General features: G+C 40.0%; 1 pseudogene; it reads left to right on the top strand.

The window, feature by feature from the left end:
* The first annotated feature begins 13768 nt into the window (after nucleotides 1-13768).
* Nucleotides 13769-15536, top strand: LOC134367629 (serine/threonine-protein kinase PAK 4-like; annotated as a pseudogene).
* Nucleotides 15537-22493: the final 6957 nt, after the last annotated feature.

Below are 22493 nucleotides of genomic sequence, written 5' to 3'. Positions count from 1 at the left end.
AAAACTGAGAAAGAATCCCAGTTCAGGATTATTTTTCCAAGGAGGAATGCCTCTTTCTTGAGAGTTCCTGGAAAATTAACCTCTTTGGGGCTTCTCACTACTCAGAAGAAATGGGCTTTGAATAATCCTTTGCGTCTCTGTCACCCAGGGGAAGAGAGGTGACAAAGAGTGTAACATACATTTTATACAAACAAATCTCTTATATATAATATAAGCCAAACTATTAAGGGAGGCTATGTCTTTAGATAGAGATTAATTTTTTTTTTTACTTTTTAATTCATACATATTTTGTTAAATTTGCATTTTTACCGGCAAAATGCATCATTTTATTCATTCAATTTCTCTTCAGGGGAGTGATATCAGCAAAAATAGCATAGTAAGAGACTCCAAAAGTCTGACTCTCAAAAAAATCACAGAAAACTGGCAAAAGTATCAGAATCAACTGTTTTAGAACATTGGAAATCAAGCAAAAGCTTGCAGCAACCCAGGAAGTACTTATTCGAGAAAAGTGGCTAAATCTCGGTAAGAACAGTGGACTTCCTGGTATTTTAACTTAGTCTATCCCATTCTTTCCTCCCCAGTGATAGACTTTAAAATAATAGCCTGCATTTCTACTATCAGTACAGGAGGGAGGAGAGTGGATCTCATCTGTACATTATCCGTAGTTGATCTGGCAAGTGGTTCACTGGAAGACTCACTCAAAAACCTTGTTTTTATCTTTCCTAACTGGAACTGCCATGTGCTAAAACCAGTACTCAGGAACCATTCGTTGAAAACATTTAACAATAAATGCTTTACTCCCTGCTGCCTCAGGCAATGGATAATAGTTTGGGCAAATGAGGAAAAATCGAAAAGCTGGGGAGTGAGATGCCTTGGGGAAGAAGGGCTTTGAAAAAGCTTCAATATATTCCTGGGATTTTAGAAGACCCCATGCATGCCAGGATTCTGCACATGCTCAAGAAAGACCTGAGAAGACCCTAAGCTCTTACCTCTGGGTTGACCTTGAAGCTACTAGTAAACAGGAAGTGAAGGTTGAGGCAGAGCTATAAACTCTTCCCGCCTAAGTGTTGAAGGCATGCCCCATCCCCCAAAGCCACTATGTAAGACTAGGATTTTGTTTGGTTCCAGAATTAGGGAAAGTTTGTCCAAGCATTAGCTGACCATTAAGCTAATGAAACAGACTTCAGTGGCCACACCTGATAATGAATAACTATCAAATTATTTCACATGATAAAGAATACAAACTTTACAAAATTAGTTTACAAGAGTCATTATATTAAGTGAAAGAAGCCAGACAGGGTCACTTATAGTATACCATTTTTATTAAATGTCCAGAACGGGCAAATTCATTGAGATAAAAAGCAGATCAGTGGTCATCAGGGATGCAGAGAGTGTGGAACTGAGAGGTACAGGATTTCTTTTTGTGATGATGTAATGTTTTGGAATTAGAGACAGGTGATGATATAAAACATTGTGAATATGCTAAAAATCACTGAACAGTACACCTAAAAATGGTTAAAACGATTAATTTCATGTTATGTAAATTTTATTTTAAAAATTCTTCAAAAATTATGAAGTTATATAACTTACCTCGATCAGTGAAATACTACAAATACTCAAGTGCATTCTCCTGTTCCCCCATTAGCCTGAGAACTAATATACCTAACCTGGTGTGAGTCCATTTACACTTTTTACCCTGTCCACTAAAATATAAGAAGGCATGAGTGCACTTGTGAATGCATACATGCACAGATTTTTAATTAATTTATTTGTTTCAACACTAATGGAATCATACCATATGTATTATATTACAGCTTATGGACATCCTTCAAATCAAAAAATATAGCTCCATCTCATTTTATTTTAACAACTGCATAATATTCCATAGCTTGTGTACTAGTCGGGGTTCTCTAGAGATACAGAGCCAATGGGATGTATATATATATATATATATATATATATATATATATATATATATATATAGAGAGAGAGAGAGAGAGAGAGAGAGAGAGAGAGAGAGAGAGAAGGAGATCCATTATAAGAAATTGGCTGATGTTATTATGGAGGGAAGCTGACAAGTCCCATGATCTGCAATCAGCAAGCTTGAGACCCAGGAGAGCTGATAGTGTAGTTCCAGGCCAAGTCTAGAGGCCTGAGAACCAGATCTCATGGTGCAGTCCCAGTCTGAATGATGGCAGGCTTGAGACTGAGGAAGAGCTAACATTTCAGTTCAAGTCTGAAGGCATTTATATTTAAAGTCCTAAATAGTTGCTGTTTTAGCATTCTGATGAGTAAAAACTGTTTAAATTTTGTTTTAATTTATATTTTCTAGGTTGCATTTACAGTGTCCTTTGCCATATTTTCTTTTTGTGTTTTGTTTTTGTTTTATAATGTTTTCAAATTATTCTTGATTGATTCATTATAACTTCTAAATTCCTGTCTTCTTTAGAATGAAAATGTCTACCTTCACTATGAAATTATCCAAATATTCTTCCAATTTTACTATTTGGTTTTTTAAATTTAAATTTTGAATTCTTCTGTAGTTAACTTTTATATATGGTGTGAGATAAGGATCTAGCCTTTTCTCTCCATATGGAAAGTGAGTTATGCAAGCACTTCTACTAAAATAAGCAGTTCATTTTCCATCAAGTTGGCATAAAACCATTGTTGTATATGAAGTCTTCACATTCATTTGGATTTATTTCTGGACTTATTATTCTATTTCACTTATCCATGTTGTTTATTCCTGTGTCATTTCGATACTATTTTGAGTATAGTAGCTTTATATGTATCTGATAAGGCAAGTTCTCCCAGCCACTATTTTTATTTTTCATAATTTGCTTAAGCAATCCTTAGCTATTATTCTTGAATATAACTTGTAAGATAATTTTTTATCCAATTTGCAGAAAAGAGATGCTGATGACATCAGTAATGTTCTTCATTAATTAATCATTTACATTTTTATATAAAGTGAATAAAGTGTGCATTCCCTTTAAGTGTTGTTTTCCATTCTTTAATATGATTTTTATAGATGTTTTCCTATGGTTTCCATACCTCTCTAGTTAGACGTATTGCCAAGCAATTTCCATATTAAAATGGTTATTGTCAATATAGATAAAAAGTGTTGATTATCATATACTTGTTTTATATCCAGGCCTTTACTTTTACCAATCATTTAAAATTAGTTTTAGCAGTTTTAAAGTCTCTTGGGATTTCTGGATATAGGGGCTAACCAACTATATCCCTACATAATTGTTGTATTGGTAGTTTCACCTTCTTAATAATATATTTTGGAATGTTTTAATATTTTACCACAGAAGTGTATGACTTTTAAAAGAGATAAAAACTATTTCACAAAACATCCAGTTTTAAAGTTGATTTTTACTAAAAATAAAAATCATGTTTTTTAGAAAAAAATAAATTTAACAAGAGTTCAATCTCAAAATAAATAGGATCTCTACCACCAACAGGATCCATCATTATTGATTTGAGTTACTAATTATGCTTGTATCATTTAGAGTCGTTTTTCAAGATTTTCAGTAATAGTGTCTTTGGTCAAATAAAAAGGAAAGAAATAAAAGGGAAAAGAAAAAAGAGAAACAAAGATAATACAGATAAGCCCCTTGATGCAATCCAGACCATATGAGGAAGACGTAACCGTCTCACCTACAAAAGAACATTCTAAGTCTCAGACTCTTTGCCCTACTTCCTCATAATTAATAGCAAGCATTTGTATGACAGTAGACATGGGGTTAGAAGTCCAATTTGTCACTATCAAATAGAGTAAAGTCAGCAGGTTGACTTTAAGAGTGAAAAGGAAATTTAAACTTATTTCATCTCTTATGCTGACCAGTTGAGATAAACAAGCCAATTTCCATCCTCTCGTTATTTAAAATCATGATCTTCATCTATGTTTCTAGCAGTTAAGAAGAATCATCATACCATATTTAAAGAGCGAATAACTATTCAGTTTACATTTGAGAATATAATGGAGGAAAAATCCTTTCTAGCTTTGCATTTAATGGATTTTCTTTAAATATGTAGGTAGAGCTAATTAATTCTGTGTAAACCAGACGTGCAAGACCGGAAAATGCTAACGATTAAAGGAATAAAGCCATTTCACTTATAAGCAAACGTTGACCACTATTTTCATGAGTTGAAAAACACCTGAGACTACAATTCATAATATACAGAATGATATCTCCTTTACCCTTTTCCTACCCTGTCTCTAGAGGATGGTAACAAACAGAACTTTTAAAAATGCCTTCTGCAGCAATGACTTTGTCCATAATTCAAGGGGTAGATCTATAGCTGTCTTATTTTATTCTGTGCTATGACTGATTGTGACAAGCCCCTCGAGAAAACATCCACATGCTAATAGCAAGAAATATTAATTTATTGTTCACATCTACCTGCAAAACAAAGAATGTCATAACCATTGTCAGAGATAGACAGCAGATACCATTGGCTAGTCAGGGCCCAGCTCCTGCTTGGGTCTTGGTCCTGCTTGCCCTTGGGAACCGCTGGATACATGAGTCCTTATAAATTTTACCAAGGTAGCTTCTAAGTATTATCAGGACAATAGTCTCTACCTTAAGCAGCCAAAATATTAATGATGAAACAACTATTTTTATGGTATTAACATGTTTATCAGCTGTTAGGTAGTTTTTGCCAGCTGGACATTCTTTTCTCATTGCTGCCATCAGCTACGTGGCAGTTCTCTGAGTTGAAATTCTGATTGTCTTCACTCCCCAAGCATCCTTAACTAACCTCAGTATCCTGTTCCTAGTAATTCCAAACATCCTTGAGACCCTTTATAGGAGCTACAATTAGTTTTAAGAATATCACATCTTAAAATTCTAATCTTTTATGACAATTTAAAAGATGGTAATTGCCTAGAAAGTTAAGCATAACCTAGCAGAAATATCTATAAGCAAACTCATCATAATTTCACGTACAGAAAACTGAGAAATGGGTTAGAGATGTCAAGATGAGATCAGGTAGGAGTTCACAGGGTGGTGCCATCTTGGTGGAATCCCATAGGTTGGAACCTGTTACTCATATTTGCAGGCCTGGAAAATTAATTTGTCAGCCTACTTTGTACTGAATTAGGTCTCAGAGACAGACTACATCTAACCAAACTTATAAGAGACTGGTGCATAAATGGTATTCAAATACATTTATTGCTAAAGAGTTCCTCATAAACTAGAGTGACCACATAATTTATTGCTCAAATTGACATTTTTAAGATTGAAAAGGGGACATTATTAATAATTGAGCTGTGACCACAGGTACAAACTTTGTCCAGGGCAAAACAAGACATATGGTCACTTTACCCATAACTCAAATACTCATCTCCATGGTCCAATGTATCTCCTACCCTGTATCAAGGAGTCCAAAAAAGCAAAATAGCAATTTAGAATTTTCATCGTCAGTGAGAACTTAGAGCCAGAGGAGATAGATAGCTTTGGCCGTAGGTAAATCTATTCTAGCAGGACAGGCAGGCCTGAGGCATCAGAATCTATTTGTTGATTATAATATAAGCATGTCCCTCAGGCCCAGTGTGTCACCGTCTTGGACAGAGTTTTTTGCTCCTCCTTCCAAGGTCCAGCTTCCCATATCTATTAAGACTGGATACAATGCAATTGGTCAGATTTCAAACTTTTAGGTTGCAAAAACATTTCCATCTTGCCTTCCTGAAACAGTACTCTAGTCACTTGGACTTGGGTATTTTCCCAGTCATCTCAGCCACATCCACATCAACCATATCTTAGTTTATAGCTCTAAGTGTTTATTTTCATCTACTAAGTGTTAGAAATGAAATTATCTTTTGAAGAGGAAACCGAAAGAAGTAGATCCTTAAGTCTCCAGACTTCATCTCTATGCATCAATAACAATCTTGCTCTGCACTGATTTATACAAGATTATATTAAAGCTATGTGTGATTTATAGCTAAAATAAAACGTATTATTAAATGAGACCAAAGAGTGTGTGTGGCAATTTAGGATAAAGTAAACACCACCAATTTTACTGCAGGCTTGGTTGGTGATAAGTAAAGAAGATGTATGACAACTGGTAAAACAACTGAACCTATAATTGAAGGAAGAAAAGCTTTGGATTCTGTGAGATGTAGGTGAAAATGGCAGGCTTAATCAGAATTGGTTTAGATACTAACAGCAAGCAACCTGCAAGCATGTGCTTATAAATGCATCAACCAAGTAGTAAAGGCCAAACCAAATGCAATTTAGAAAACAGCGCTTGTAAGCCATTCTGAAAGAGCACCATAATAATAGAAGAGAAAATCTTGCCCAAGAAACATTGAGAAGATGAATAATGCAATGGAATTTGCTGATATAGTAAAACATTCTGCAAATGCATTCAGAGGAAAGAAAAATATAAATTGTTTTTTGGTCAGAGACATAAAAGCTTGCAGAGAAAGTAGAGTGAATTATTTTAGTGATCAGGGAGTTTGGATATACAGTGAGTATCTGTGCTTTATACAAGTAAATTATCTTATGAAGCCAGTTTTGGAAAGCAGTGCTTCCATTTCATTGGATCCTGACTAAAATAAATACCAAATGAGTGCTTGTGACCCTAAAGACTAAAAGGAAAATAAAATTGAATTATATAAGATCAACAATAAAAATTCCAGGACAAGGGAGGAGTAAACTTAAATTGTTAAATGGCAAAATTAAACATAGGCAATGAGAAATGGAAAATAAAATTGACAAAGAGGCTTTGGAAAAATCTAAACACCAATACTCTCACTCTATGAACAAAATAACACTGAGATATGGTAAAACAAAAGCCCCTATCCTGCCTGCTGTCTTAATCCATTTGAGTGGATACAAAAAATTGACTTAGACTGGGTAGTTTATAAGCAACAAAAATTTATTGCTCACAGTTCTGGAGGCTGGGAAGTCTGAGATCAAGGCACCAGCAGATCTAATGTCTGGTGAAGGCTCACTCTCTGCTTCAAAGATGGCACCTTCTAGCTGCATCTTCATATGGTGGAAAGGTCAAACAGGTTCCCTCAAGCCTTTTTTATGAGGGCACTAGCCCCATTCATGAGGACAAAGCCCTTATGACCTAATCATCTCCCAAAGGCCCCACCCCTTAATACTGTTACATTGGAGATCAGATTTCAACATATGAATTTTGGGGGGACACAAATATTCAGACAAGAACACCTGCCTTTCTTCATCTCCTTTTGTCCCTTTTATTTGTTCTTTAATCCCTCCATTCACAAGGAGTGGACTCAGTGTCTTTTCTTCCTCCTATCCTGGAGCACTAAAAGTCTCATCCTGGCCTTTATATAACAGAAGAGGTATTTTCTCAAACTCATGGAAGAAATATGATGATGTGAGCCTGTCTTAGGCAAAACAAGATTGAGTTATAACGTGGCAATAAGTAATCCCCAAATCTTGGGGGATTAACACATGAAGTTTACTTCTTGAATACATAAAGTGTTTTGTAGGTCAGGTGACCCACCAGTGCAACTTTGTTCCGTGAGATGACCTTGCAATGTAGACTGCTTCAATCTTGTAGCTCTGCCATTTTAATGCACCACTCCAGGCTCCCCACTGAAAAGAAAGATTGAATAGGGGACTTTCACCGTCAGTCCAGAAGAGACACTCATTACTTCTTCTCATGGTCCATTAGCTAGTAGTAGATGCATGGTCTCATTAATTTCAAGGAGCTTAGTCGGGTACTATTAGTGAACACTAGAAATACCTTCTAAGAGCTTTCCATGCTTGGTCTTTGATATGCTAAAGAAATTTATAAAAATTTCTCTCTGTCCTCCAAAGCCTAATTTTCAAGCTTATTGTATTCCTAAGGATGCCAATAAAAATTTAATTTGACCCTTGATATGGATAAATGACAGAGTTCTCCCAGTAGGAGTATCTACCCCTCCTTTGAAACACTGAAACCCAGTGCTCCAATAGGCAAAAAATCCCTAGAGTCTAGTAGTAGAATGTACAAATGGAAATGTTTTAAAAACATGATTTTATTTCATGATGATATTAAAATATAATATTAGGCTTTTATAATACCTGGGAAATAATGCTCATTATGTGAGCAGAGAAAAAGGCAAAATCAGATGAGTTTACTAAAAAAAAAATCTAGTCATTAAAAGCATTTGACATTTTCACTGCAAAGTAAAAGAAACCCTAATATACAGATAATATGTAAAAACAAAATCCTCTTTCGCCTCCTGTTGCAAAAATCCATTCAGTGAGCAACTATGAATTAGAAATCAAAACAAACAGCTGGTATCTAAGTATAGCCTTCTGAATATGGGGCTTTTTGGTTGACTGTATCTAAATATGTGATACTCTTTGAGGAAGCCAACATGGTCTTCTGTTAAATGCATTATTTAGAAACAATCAAGCAGTAAACTTCTAAAAAATAGGTTGGAAGGCTCAATACAAGGAGTGATGTTTAACCTATATGATGAAAGCTCAGAGAAGCACTCTGAATGCTGTTAACATGAAAAGCAGTTTGTATGCAATGAACCTCAGTAAAAAGCAATGTTCACAGATTTACCTGTGAAATCACACACCTCACCCTCTCAAATATTTATCCTATCAAATTTAATTGGATGGAAGCAGATAAAATTGTTCAAGCATGGGAACCAGTAATTATTTTTGATTCATAAAGAGGATTACACACATGCAGCACTTCCAGAGAAACTACCTGTTTGTAAAGGAACACAGTTACAACAAAATGCTCTACAAACATGTACTTTTTAACAGTCTACTTACCTACAGGAATAATGCAAACATCAGTGCCTTGGGGGAACCGGTGATGAGAATTCTTGCCCATGCCCATTAGCACAGTATACAATTTTAGGGGTCACACTCCAACTCTAAGCTCATACAGCAAGTATCAGATTTCACTTCTAAAGCTTCATTTGCATGCCAGGCAATTAAATCAGCAAGGATCATTTGTGCCTTGGTAATGTTGAAACAAGACCTATTTTTAGGTCTTCCATTCTAACAAATTTCCTAAAGGTATCCATTGGAACAATTGTTGAAATTGTCCTTTGTGATATTGTGATTCATAATAAGAAATAGATATTTTAGTCTTCATCCCTGGTTCCTGGCAAAGAGCTCCTAAACAATCAGGAGGAAACTTATAAAAAAATATGGGTGCTAAGTACATCTTTTGCTCTAATATTTGGTTTTTGACCCCAGTTTTTGACACAGAACTCCTAATTCCTTAGAATTTCCTTGGTGATAGGAGCATCTTTTGCTCTAATGAGATGACTCTTGATGAGTTTCTGGATGGCAGCTGGCCACCAGAAAGACCAAACCATGATTAGAAGCTTGGAACTTTCTACCCCACCCTTCTCATCCCCCAGGCAGGGAAGAGGGGCTGGAGATTGAGTTAATAATCGATCATGCCTATAGGATGAAGCCTCCATAAAAATTTCTGGTTTATGGGGTTCAGAGAGCTTCCTGGTTGAAGAAAACATCATGTGCCAGGAAGGTGATGCATCCCAATTCTACCAGGACACTGGAGCTCTTGCACTCAGTACCCTTCTGTACCTTGCCCTATGTACCTCTTCATCGGGCTGTTCATGTATATTCTTTGCAATATCCTTTATAATAGATGGGTAAATGTAAGTAAAGTTTCCCTGAGTACTATGAGCTGTTCTAGTAAATTACAGAACCCAAGAAAGGGGTCACAGAAACCTCTGATTTGTAGTCAAGTCAGACACAGGTTGTGGGTAACCTGGTAACCTACTATTTGTGATTGGCATATGAAGTGGTGGGCAGTCCTGTGGTATTGAGCCCTTAACCCATAGGGTCTCTACTAACTCTGGTTATTGTTAAAATTGAACTGGATTGCAGGACATCCAGCTGGTGTCAGAGAATTGATTAGTGTGAGAACCCCCCACACATATTGGTGGCCAGAAGTGTTGTGAGAGTATGCAAAAAGAAAAACAGTTTGTTTTTTCCTATGAACAAACTTCCATTGTGTGTATCAACACAAGATTAAGATCCAAACAATAGCACAAGCTGTGCATATCTGAGATCAATCCATTCATAAATTCATCTAGTAAATTTTAATTGGGCATCTGCTATGTATCAGGTACTGTTTATGAGCACGTGATGAACACAAGGTTAAAGGCCAGACCAGTGCTATCCACAAAACAATAATGTGTGCCTTATAGAGTAAGCAAATGAGAGTAAATAAGTTATTATCCAATACCAGTTAATTGTTTAGCTGGCAGACTTCTCTGGAATGGTAAGAATAGAAATGTTATAAAAAAAATCAATTTTGCCATTTAGAGAAATGGACAGTGGGATATTTTGTATGTGGCTGACATAAAGCCGTCTGGGAGCATTCATTCATACAGAGAAACTAATGATATCATTGAAACACCTTGCCAAGGAATATCCTCACAGATCTACAAAGAAGCTTTAAGTAAATAAGCCATGAAAACACCACATTTAAGAATAATAGAAAATGCCACAAACTTGAAATGCTTTGGGAGACATTGTGGATTTAGGATGAGGCTTTAGGAGAATTCACAATGGCAGTGAACACTGATGCATTCACTACACATCTGCAGGGACTTCATTCTTTAGAACAGAAAAATATGCTTCCCAGCGGTTGTGACTCTATTATTTCACCATTAACTCTAGAATTTATACCAGTGCAGGATCATTGCCCAGATCCAACACACAGTTGGCAGCATTCCAACCCTGCAAGCAATTCTCAGGCCACTGAGTAGACCTTAACTCTGAGAGTCTGGAAATTATACTTAATTAGTTTCCTTTTGTCATCAGTGGACAATAGATGACAAAAGGTAATATTTATACCTGTCAGGAACAACTCACCAGGGAGCAGGCTTCTTTAGAGTCAGCACTCAGAAAGGCAATCCTTCTGAGGAGTTAAAAACTATAATTTGGTTGGCAGAAGGATATGCTTTCATCTCTCAGTCAGCCTGCGTGCTTTACGGATTCATGTATTAATTTGGTTCACAAATACACAGCTTCATTCCCCCCCCCATCATCCTGAAGTGACCTTCACCAGACTCTGGGTGTGGATTGAGCTTCTCATCAGTTCTTTTCTATAAGATTCATCCTTCAGTAAATGCTTATTTTCTGACTGGGGAATTTAAGTTTTTGCACAGAAATGGTTCTTGTGTCTGTAGTTTGCTCATTTGAATTTGGCTATAAACAAATATTCCCTAAAAATCAGGTCAAAGGGACAGAAGTAATGAGCCAAATATCCAGCTGTCCCAGGACTACTGAAAAAGAATCATCTCAAACATGACCACCATATGGAACCTGTGAAATGACTGCTGTTTTCCAACCTCATTCTTGTTCATATTCTGGGTATTTTTACCTCCCCAAATCCAATTAACCTTGTTTACTAGAATAAAGATGTACCTTATGATCTGTTAACACCTTTTCTTTCCTCTTCTCCAAATCCACTGTACCTGGAGGATAAGCTGGGCTAGCAGGACCTTCATAAATCTGATGGCCACTGGAGCTTTAACAAACAACCATGCCTTGATGACCTCAAGCAGGGAGAGGAGGGCTTTAACTGGCTTCCAGTTGCCATCAGGAAGATCCGTTATTGACAAGCTCTAAGTGTGCTTAGGAAATAAGATGTGACTGTCTGTAACTAATCAAAAATTTTAATTTCAAATCACAGAATTCAATTAATATTGTGAGGTAAAGTGAGAAAAAAGAAAAATACAAGTCTCTCCTATCTCACCACTGTAAGACATATCAAAAGACGGGCATGTCTGCCTCTCTGCTTCATCTGGAGTAATTTCTACAAACCCCTTCCCCTCCTGTTTTCCCTTACCATCTTTGAAATGTGTTCACCATACCTGGGAAAAAACACCAATTTTTCAATTTCTTGTTCCAGTGTAGAAAAATGTTGTTTCATATTCTGTTCACTTTTATAAGATTTTGATGATATTCAGATTAAATTCCTAATACATCTATGATTTTTTCAATGACTGAGATAGATTCTAGTAGAGCCAACAAATTTCAGAGTAAGGGCAGCAACTTTAGCTAAAGTCAAAGGCTAAACTTTATGTGTCTTGGTTAATGTTTAGCTGACAAAGCCAATATAGACCCTACTCTTTCTAGGGGATATCAGAGTTCAAGCCTCTTGTGTATATTTTTAAGTAGTATCATCTATTTGAGGTTTATTTTTTCTTAGTAATCATGTTCCCAGCTCAGTCTGGGATTTGGGACCTAAATGATGATCTTTGAGAAAATCATGTTGAACTTCTTGGGTAAGGGGAGAAGAAAGCCAAAGATATCTTTGCTAATTGTAGTCAGTAACACAAAGGTCAGACATACCTGTGATTCTAATTGATGTCTAGACTGTCTCTCATTTTTTTCCCAAGTCTAATCATATGAACAAAGCACTGATTTCCTTACATGGTGGTGTGACTGGCTGTGCATGCTATGGTCACATCTGGACTCTAAGGAGGAAAGCCTGAGACAAGGGGGTTGGAATTTAAATGGATATGTCCCCTCTCAATGCCATTCCCTTCATTTTCTGCGACAGAGCTAGCAACTTTGTGCCACCTTTATGTTCTTAGTTATGGTGAGCGGCTTCTTCCTCCCTTCCTCCATCACTGTGTCCCAGAGCAACTTATTTTCCTACTGAGGCATTTTTCACTGATACAATGGATATAATTTGGGAGAATTTGATGGAAGGACTTGAAAGAGTCATTAACTTCATTTTGCTTCGTTTGTTTCCCAAGTCAAAGAATCCCAAAGAAAACTGCTACGAAAAATAAGAGCATCTTAATTGACTATCTTGAAGCTACACATTTCAAAAAGGATGGGCTCTCCCTTGAGGATGGACTGATTTAAAATTCAACTATTATCTAAGGCTGAAGTTCTCCAGCCTGTGCCAAGGTCTACTCTTTTTCTCTCTCCTCCAGTCCTCTCCCTTTGAGCATTGACCCTCCCTTTGCAGTTTAAAACCCCACTAGGTCCAGGGAACAAAAGATTTCAAGCTTCTTTTGTGAGTATTTTTAAGTAATCATAATTGCTTGAGATTTACTTTTCCTTAGAAATTTCTAACTTGCTGAATAAGAGTTAAGAGTTCATCTGACTAAGTAGTATTTTACCATTTGCCTGATTAACCCATGACATCTTTTGCATTGGGTTTAAACACTGGCTATATCGTTTACTAGCTCTGTGACCTCTGGCAAGTTACTTAACTAAGCTGGCTTATTTCTATAATGAGGATAGATATAAATAATACCCACCTCCTAGTATTATTGTAAAGATTAAATGAGTTGATAATTTTAAAGTACTTAAAATGGTGACTGGCATACTGTAAACTCTTAATATGTGTTATTGCTATTACTATTACTAATAGAATTTTTATAATTTCTAAATTTTCAAGGTAAAAATAGGCTTTCAGCATACCCATATGAAAAATAAAATATGCACTAATATTTTAATTTGTGTTCTACATTTTTTTATAAAACTAAGAATATGCAAGAGGAGTTTTTCAAAACTAGATCTTAAGAAATGGGACATGGGACACTTGTATTTATAAGGATGGGTTGGAGATTCAGCATGATGGTGGCAGTGGCCAGGGTGGGGGCTGTGCAAGAGAGTTGAAGGTGGCACGAGGGCATGGAGTTCCAGACCAAGCAGCTAGATCATAAGCAACTGGGCGGGGAAGAGTAACTTCTAGTCCAGCCAGCATCACACTGGGCCCCCTGGTAGGAGTCCAAGCCTCAGCCCTGAGGTGTTGAGAACCCGTTGCCATGTTTGGGAAGAGGAAGAAGCGTGTGGAGATCTCAGTACCATCCAACTTTGAGCACCACGTGCACACAGGCTTTGACCAGCATGAGCTGTTCAGGGGACTGCCCAGTGACAGAGCCTGGGCGAGGAGTTGGCTCACTGGCACACGCCCTTTATCGACCCCACCTGCACCATTTCCATCTAACCTGGGGCCTCTAAGAACATCTCATGGGGCAACAAAGGTGCCAAGGATAGGGTCCTCATGCTGCTGAGGATGAGTTTGAGAACATGTCAGTGACACTCTCCAACTCCCTGCGGACAGACTGCCACCACCCGCCCATAACCCCCCAGGTAATTAGGATGCTGGAGGAAAGGCTCTCCTGGCCAGAAAGGGTCCTGAGAAGGCAGTCAGCCGAGGCAGGATGGCTGGTCTCAGTGAGATGGGTGGTGGGAGTGGTGAGAGGCCGTGGGCAGAGCCAGAGAAAAGGCTCAAGTCTTCCAAGGAGGACTCAGGGGGACCACAGGAGTCCTCCCAGGACAAATGCCCCCATTCTGGGCCAGATGTTGGTAACCCCCAGCGTTCCAGTCTGGCCAGTAGGACCAAACTGGTGGCTAGCCAGTCCATTAACACATACCTGGAGGAAGATACAGACCACTTGTCCTGGGGTGCCCAGGGGGACCAGCACCACAAGGTTCCTAATGGGCCATCTGCCAGGGGCCTGGCTGTCCCCAGTCCTCTTCCTCCTGGCCTCTCACCTGAGTCCGTGGCTTCCCCAGCCCTGGAGTGCTGGGCCTCCATGCCCCTGAGCCCCAGCTGGCTCCTCCAGCCTGCGCCCTCACTGCACTTGCCACTCCCACCATACCCGCCATCCCCAAGCCCCCTGATCCCCTCTCACGACAGCAGGAACCACAAGTATGCCATGAGCAGTTCCAGGCTGCCCTATAGCTCGTGGTGGACCCAGGTGACCCTTGCTCCTACCTGGACAACATCATCAAGATCAGAGAGTGGTCTACAGGCATGATGTGCATCACCATTGTGTGCAGTTCAGGCAAGCTGGTGGCTGTCAGGAAGATGGACCTGAGCAAGCAGCAGAGGCAAGAGTTGCTCTTCAATGAGGTGGTGATCATGTGGGGCTACCTGCATGAGAATGTGGTGGAGATGTTCAACAGATACCTGGTGGGAGAAGAGCTCTGGGTGGTGATGGAGTTCCTGGAGGGAGACACTCTCACCAACATCATTACCCATTATAGGATGAACAAGGAGCAGATTGCCACCATGTGCCTGGCTGCGCTGCATGCCTTGTCTGTGCTCCATGCCCAGGGCCTCAACCACTGGGACATCAAGAGTGACTCGATCCTGCTGACCCATGATGGCAGAGTAAAGCTGTCAGACTTCAGGTTCCATGCCCAGGTGAGCAAGAAGGTACAGGGGAGGAAGTCACTGGTCAGTGCACCCTACTGGGTGGCCCTGGAACTCACTGCCTTCCCTACGAGCCACAGGTGGACATCTGGTGGCTGGGGGTAATGGTAATTGAGATGGTGGACAGAGAGACCCCCTACTTCAATGAGCCACCCCTCAAAGCCATGAAGATAATTCAGGACAACCTGCCACCCCGACTGAAGAACCTGCACAAACTGTTGCCATCCCTGAAGGGCTTCCTGGACCACCTGCTGGTGTGTGACCTGGCCCAGTGGGCAAAGGTGGCCAAGCTGCTGAAGCACCCATTTCTGGCCAAGGTGGAGCCACTTGTCAGCATCGTGCCCCTCATGCACCAGAACTGTACCAGATGAGGCCCAGTGCCCTGTTCATGAACCAAAGAGCCCCTCGGGTCACCCTTGCCCTGCTGGAGGCCAGTAGGGGCCCTGCCTACCCCCTCCTCCCAGTCCAGGAGACATTCCGTGTAGCACTGCTCTCCTTGCTGGAGGGGCGTACATGGCACACTACTACTGAACACCAAATTTGATTTTGTGACTTTTTAAAAGAACACAGGGACTCATGGGAGCAAGTGAGGCTCCCAGGACCTCCCTATCCTCTGGAACAAGCCCTCCCCTGTGTTCTCCTGTCTCCAGGAAGGACAGGCAGCCCTCCCACAACTGGAAATCTGTGTCAAGGGTCACTGGGGATGGAGAGAACACTATGAAATAGGAATGTGTGTGTGTGTGCAAGTGTGCATGTGTACACCCTGAAGGTCCAGCTACTCTGTCCTCTAGCCTGCAAGTGGGTGTCTCTGAGACCTTGCCTGACATCCAGTCCCGTCCCCCATGAGCCATTGCGGGAGTAGATCATGAATGTCTGAAGAGTGGCCTTTTCCGGTAGCCATGCACACCCTTTTTGTGGCTGGATGGGGGGACGAAAGTGGGGGCCTCCCACCCACTCTCAGCCTCTGCAGCAAATGACTACTGCACCTGAACAGCCTCCTTTTTTAGAAGTCTATTTATACTGTCATTTTATAACACTCTAGCCCCTGCCCCCATCTGGGGACAGTTGGTCCCTTCCTATGGGGTGGCACTGGGGACAGAACCACTGCCTGAAGAATCAGGTTCCTGCCCTGTCAATGCTGCCCAGCCTCACCCCCAACCTTTAAGTTAGTTTTACAATTAAACTATTTTCTTGTTAAAAAAAAGAAAAGGATGATGGTAGATTATTAGAAAAATTTGCATATAAAAAGGTTTAATGTAATTACTAAATGCTTAGGATTGCATGAAATAAGAAAGAAAGCTGTATAGATTATTAATGCAGAGTTTAGTGTGTGTGTGTGTGTGTTGGATAAGTGTTAGTTAAGCATAAATAAGATGAGGACTATTGTCAGGCATTTTTAAACTTGATCTTTTTCCACAACAACCCTGTAAGATTCCTGTTTATAGGTAAAGAATCTAAGGCCTAAATAGGCTAAGTATCTAAACACAAGACTTCAGAACCTAGTACTCACTATGTTAGACTGAAGTCCAGGGTTCTTTCAACTCTGTAGTAATTGCTCTTGTAGTAGGCAAAGGAGATGGACCAGACAAGATAGACATAGTCCCTGCTTTCTCAAAAATTCCAATTTAACAAAGACAAATTTGCAAAATGCTGTGGATTGATTGAATTGTGTCCCCCAAATTTCATATATTAGAAGCTTAATCCCCACTGTAACTGTTGAGGGTGGGAAATACTACTATGGTAATTGAAAGGTGGGGCCTTGAAGAGGTGATTAGGTTGTAGACCATGTCAGAGTGAATGGATTAAAAATGGTGGTCACGGGCATGACTGGCGGGCTTAAAAAGAGAGTGAGTGAGGGGGTTAGTCCCTCTCTGCTCTCTCTGCTCCCACCATCTTGCAATGTGAGACCCCTGAGTCACTGTCACCACCACCATATGGACTTTGGACTTCCCAGCCTCAGAAACCATAAGCAATAAATTCTGTTTTCTTAAAAATTACCCAGTTCTGTGTGTTTTGTTATAAGTAACAGAAACAGACTAATGCAGAAAATAATGATTGTATTTTGTATGTGAGTGACATGAGTTTTGGGGGGCCACGGGTGGAATGATAGAGTTTGGATGTTACTGTCCTCCCAAAACTCAAGTGGAATCTGTTCCCCAATGTGGCAGTGTTGGGAAATATTTGAGTCATAGGGTTGGGTCCATCATGAGTGGATTAATGCTCTCTCTGGAGGGTGGGGGTAGTGAGTGAATTCTCACTCTATTAGATCCTGTGAGAACTGTCTGTTTAAAAGACCCTGGTACCTACTCTCTCTCTCTCTCTCTCTCTCTCTCTCTTGCTTCCTCTAGCCATGTGATCTGCTTGTACCTGCTGGCTGCCTACCACTTTCTACCATGAATAGAAGCAGCCTGGGGACCACACCAGATGCAGCCACCCAAGAATAGTGAGCTCAATAAACCTCTTTTCTTTATAAATTACCAAGTTTCAGGTATTTTGTTATAGCAACACAAAAATGGAGTAATACAGAATATTGGTATCCGAATTGGGGTCAGAGTTGCAGCAGAGAAACCCCATCAGCATCATACCTAGTGGAGCCATGAGAGTGGGACCACTATGAAGACCCCAGACTTGTGGAGCTACCAGCATGGAATGCCAGCCTCTGAGAGCTAAAGCATCACCTGAGACCAGCAATACTATAGAAGCAGTGTTGCCAGAGGACCTGGGGACCCAACACTCACACCAGCATTCAGAAGAGGTCAAACATGGAGTCAAGGTATCTGAGTCACCAGCTTTGATATTTAAGGCCTGCCCTGCTGGGTTTCGGACTTGTTTGGACCTATTACACCTTTGTTTTGGCCTATTTCTCCCTTTTGGAATGGGAATATGTACCCTGTGCTTGTCCCACCATTGTATCTTGGAAGTAGGTAACTTTTTTTTAATTCACGGATGTGACTTGGAACTTTGGACTTTTGAGGTGAAACAAGTTAAGACTTTGGGGATGGAATAAATGTATGTATCTGTGAGAAGGATATGAACTTTGGGGGCCAGGAGCAGAATGCTGTGGATTGAATTGTGTCCCCCAAATTTCATATGTTAGAAGCTTAATCCCCACTGTAACTGTTGAGGGTGGGAAATCCTATTATGGTAAATGAAAGGTAGGGACTTGAAGAGGTGATTAGATTGTAGAACATGCTGTAGTGAGTGGATTAAAAATGATGGTCATGGGAGTGATTTGGAGGGCTTTAGAAAGAGAGTGAGTGAGGAGGTTAGTTCCTTTCTGCTCTCTCTACCTCCACCATCTTGCAATGTAAGACCCTTGAGTCACTGTCGCCACCACCAGACAGACTTTGGACTTCCTAGCCTCAGAAACTGTAAGCAATAAGATTTGTTTCCTTACAAATTACCCAGTTCCATGTATTTTGTTATAATCAACAGAAACAGACTAATACACAGAAGTAATTTGAAGTGTTAAAAAAATTAAAAGGAGAACTAAGTAGCTGAAGACAATGATAGTCACCAAGCTACTAGTCTCCCACTATACCTTCCCAAAACAATACCAAACAAGAAGCTGGAAAGGTAAATTTACACAAATGCAAAGCCCTCAGCATAGCTTGAAGACACAGAATGCCAACACTTTAAAGCAACTGTTGGTAAGAAAAAATAATAAAAAATTGCCAAATTCCAGTGCAATGTCCCATGCTGACACCTTAACCTCATCTTCCAACCACAAGACAAAAGGGTAAAATTGTGGGGAAGACAGAAGAGGAAGAGGAAACTAGAGAAAGAGCTTACAACTGATCTAAGATCAGCCTCAGAAAGATTAAGTTCACCGTAAGTTTGAATATTCTAAAATGGTATCTGAATAGATCAGAGCATGGATCACAGGAAAGGAATTTAAAAGTGCCTATGGTTTAAAGGGGCAATCTTTGAAACATATAGCTTCTGAAAGAGAAATAAGTCAATAAAGAAGAAAGAAACTCCACTTGGCAGTTAGGTGGGGAAAGGGAAAAGCAACTAAAGGGAAAGAATCTAGGTTCCTACAGGACAAAAAAAAAAAAAAAAAATCATAAAACCAGAGGACACCCAACCCTTCCCACTCCCACATAAACCGACAACCAAATCAGCTTAAAGTGTCTAGCCTTTGTTATGTAAATAGATAATGCATCTTTAAACTAGAAATCTTGCAAAACATCCCAATGCCATAAAAATGAACAAAAGAAAAATGAGCAAATTCATATAGAACTATTCTAAAAAAATCAGAAAGCAGAATTTCACACAAACGAGGAAATTTCAAACATATGAGAAGTCTCCATGAGAAACAATCATAAAGCAGAATAAAACTGTATAAAATTAAATATAATCAAATGTATATTTGAGAACATGAAAAGACATTTTGTAAGAAATTCAAAAAGTGAGAAAGAAAATAGTCAAAAACCAGAGAGATATGAAAAAAGAGTTGCTTTAATTCACAAGAATTAAAGAAAAGACAAAATTGTGTCAGAAATAAAGAATCAATTATAAAACACCCAAGGGAGAATAGACTCAAATGCAATTCAATATGTGTAATAGAAAGAAGACAAGGAAAAATAAAACAAAACAAGATAATGAAAAGGAGACAAAGAAAGAAGAAAATGGATCAGAGAGAACGCGGTGAAAATGAATGACAGAAAAAGTAAGAAAAATATTCATATCATCACAAGCTACCTACCACAGTTAGGTAAACTTATGCACAAATTGATCACTGCCCTGCAGGAGATCCTGAGCTAGAAGGCACCTAGCTAGTCTGTGCTAGGATTCCTGTCTCATAGAAACTGGGATGAAAAAAATGTCTGTGGATCTAAGCTCCTATATTTTTGTGGTAATTAGCTACATAGAGACAGGTAATGAATACAGATTTTGGTAACTCGATGTCTTGTACTGCCATAACAAAACACTAAAAATGTAGGCATTGCATTGGATTTGGGCAGTGAATTTTGAGGAGAATATTAGTAAATGTTTAAAGTGCCTTGAACACACTGTAAAATTTCTAACTTCAGGGAAGATGCTAGTGAGGGCTCAAGGGAAAGTTAGAAAAATGTTATTAAAATCTTGAAGAACAGAGATTCTTGTAATGTAGTGGCAGAATGTAACTGTTATCTGCAGTTATGTGGAAAGTAGAAAATGTGCCTAATGAACTCAATGATTTAGCTACAGCTATTTCTAAGCAAAGGGGCACCTTTAGGTGCCACTTGGTTGCCTCTTGCTGCTTATAATAAAATGTGAGAGGAGAGAGATGAATTGAAGAAAATATTGTTTTTAAAAATGTCAGAACTTCAGAACTTATGATTTTGAAAATCCTCAGCTTCTTTAAATGGCAAGTAATGCCATAATTAAGAAATGGCTTCTGAGCAAAGATCAAATCCAGGACGAATCCAGAAAAACATTGTCTAAAAATGAAGGATTTGACTGTAAAATGTCTTGGTAAGACTTAAGAAATATTAAAGATTCTATTTAGATCCTCAAAGTCATATTCAGTCACAAAGTCATAAAGTCAAAACATTCTTTAAAGAGATGTACCTCACAGATACTTTAAATCAAAGCTTAAGGTATTGTCCCACAACCCTGTGGGTAGGAGCACAAGGTAGAGAAGAACTTATTTCAAAAATATTTGTAGGTGTGTCCTTTCTCTAATGAAGTGACTCCAATGAAATTTACAGGAGACCCACACAGTTATTGATAAAAGTATATCAGCAGAAACATCATCAGCTTGGGCTTAAAAGAACAGAGAGAAAACAAAATTAAAAGATGCCCTTGTATCCCCCAAATTCTACCACCAGGTAGCAGGCTGAAGAAATGACTCAGCTTCAAATGTGGACTCAGAGGGCTAAACCAAATGCTAGGTAGCCAGAGCCAAGCACACAGGTCTAATCAAGGAACATCCAACATTTGCTTGGCTGTATCTCAGAATTTTTATGGACTAGTGATACATTTTTGCTTCCCATTTTCCCCCTTTTAAGATAGGAATATCGAGTTCTGGTCAAGATGGCAGAATAGACAGTCCCCAGCATCACTCTCTCCCACAAACCAACCAGTTTACAACTATAAAAATGTAACAATAGCCAAACTGGGGCCACTGGAGCTCAGGGAAAGAGGAGGAGAGACCTATGGAGTTCATGAAGGGAGAGAAGCCACGATGAGAGAAAGAAAAAACTGCTCAGAGTGTTTTGGGCCATGGCCACCTTAAGGCTGGAGCTGCTGAGCGCATGGAGCAAGAGCTGGCAGAAGCTACAGCTGTGCCCTTCAGATGGAGTTGCTTTGAGGTGGCAGGGGAGAAGAGGGCCTTGGTGGCCCCTAGGACAGCAAGACCACTGGTAGGGCTCCCATGGACCCACACAGGAGTGAGGAGCCAGAACAGCTGAGAAAGGGGAGCCATTCAGAGGCCAGTGAGTCATCGCAAGGGACCAACACAGGGCCCATCCCATGGGAAGTGTTTGGAGGATGGGTGGTGGGGGAGACGGCCCCACCGGGAGAACAATGGGACACAGCAAGGACAGATGATCTGTCCCCCAATGAGTGCAGGACCACCCAGAGGAGACTGGTCGAGAATGTGGAATTGCATGGGGTGCAGTTAGATGAAAAGCTTCAGGCCTAGATCAGAGTTTCTACACAACCCAGGTACACCCGGTCTCTGGAGAGCCAGAAGTACCTATAAGGTCAACCATTAAACCCTGAGCTGCACAAAAAGTCTTCCCTAGGGAAACAGCAGCAAAGCAGCAATTTAGCTCAACAACACAGCTCAAGTACTGGTTCCCACAGGAAGTTCCCCTGTGTTAGAAGTAAGCAAAGGGTAAAAAATTAGTTCTGGCAGAGGCATACCACCAGTGCCTTTGAGCCTGTTAGGGGACATGAGGCATGGAGTTGGCCACAGGACCCCTGCCCACAACCACTCACACCACCAGTGCCTCAGAGCCCACCCAAGGACCTGAGGCATGGAGAAGGACACCAGATCCCCTGCCCATAACCATGCACACTACCAGTGCCTCGGGGCCTGCCTGGGGACCTGAGGCTTGGAGCTGAGGACCAGATCCTGCTTCCACTGCCAGGCACACTGCCAGCTCCAAAGAGCATGCCAAAAACATCATCTCCATGTGAGTGGCCCACCACAGCCACCACAGTAACCGTGGCTGCCATGAAAGTGGCTAGATGTCACAACCATTATGCAGATGGGCCACCAGCCACTGGAGTGCCTTGACACAAGGAGAGTCACCAGCAGAAACCAAAGTAAAGAAGAGGATGTCTCTCTCCACAAATCCCATTCCAGAGTGACAGAGGAATCATTTGCTGTATAA

This window comes from Cynocephalus volans, chromosome X (assembly GCF_027409185.1).
Source record: "Cynocephalus volans isolate mCynVol1 chromosome X, mCynVol1.pri, whole genome shotgun sequence".
NCBI lineage: Eukaryota > Metazoa > Chordata > Mammalia > Dermoptera > Cynocephalidae > Cynocephalus > Cynocephalus volans.
Note: the sequence above shows the minus strand (reverse complement) of the source record. Positions and strands in the feature narration are given on the sequence as shown.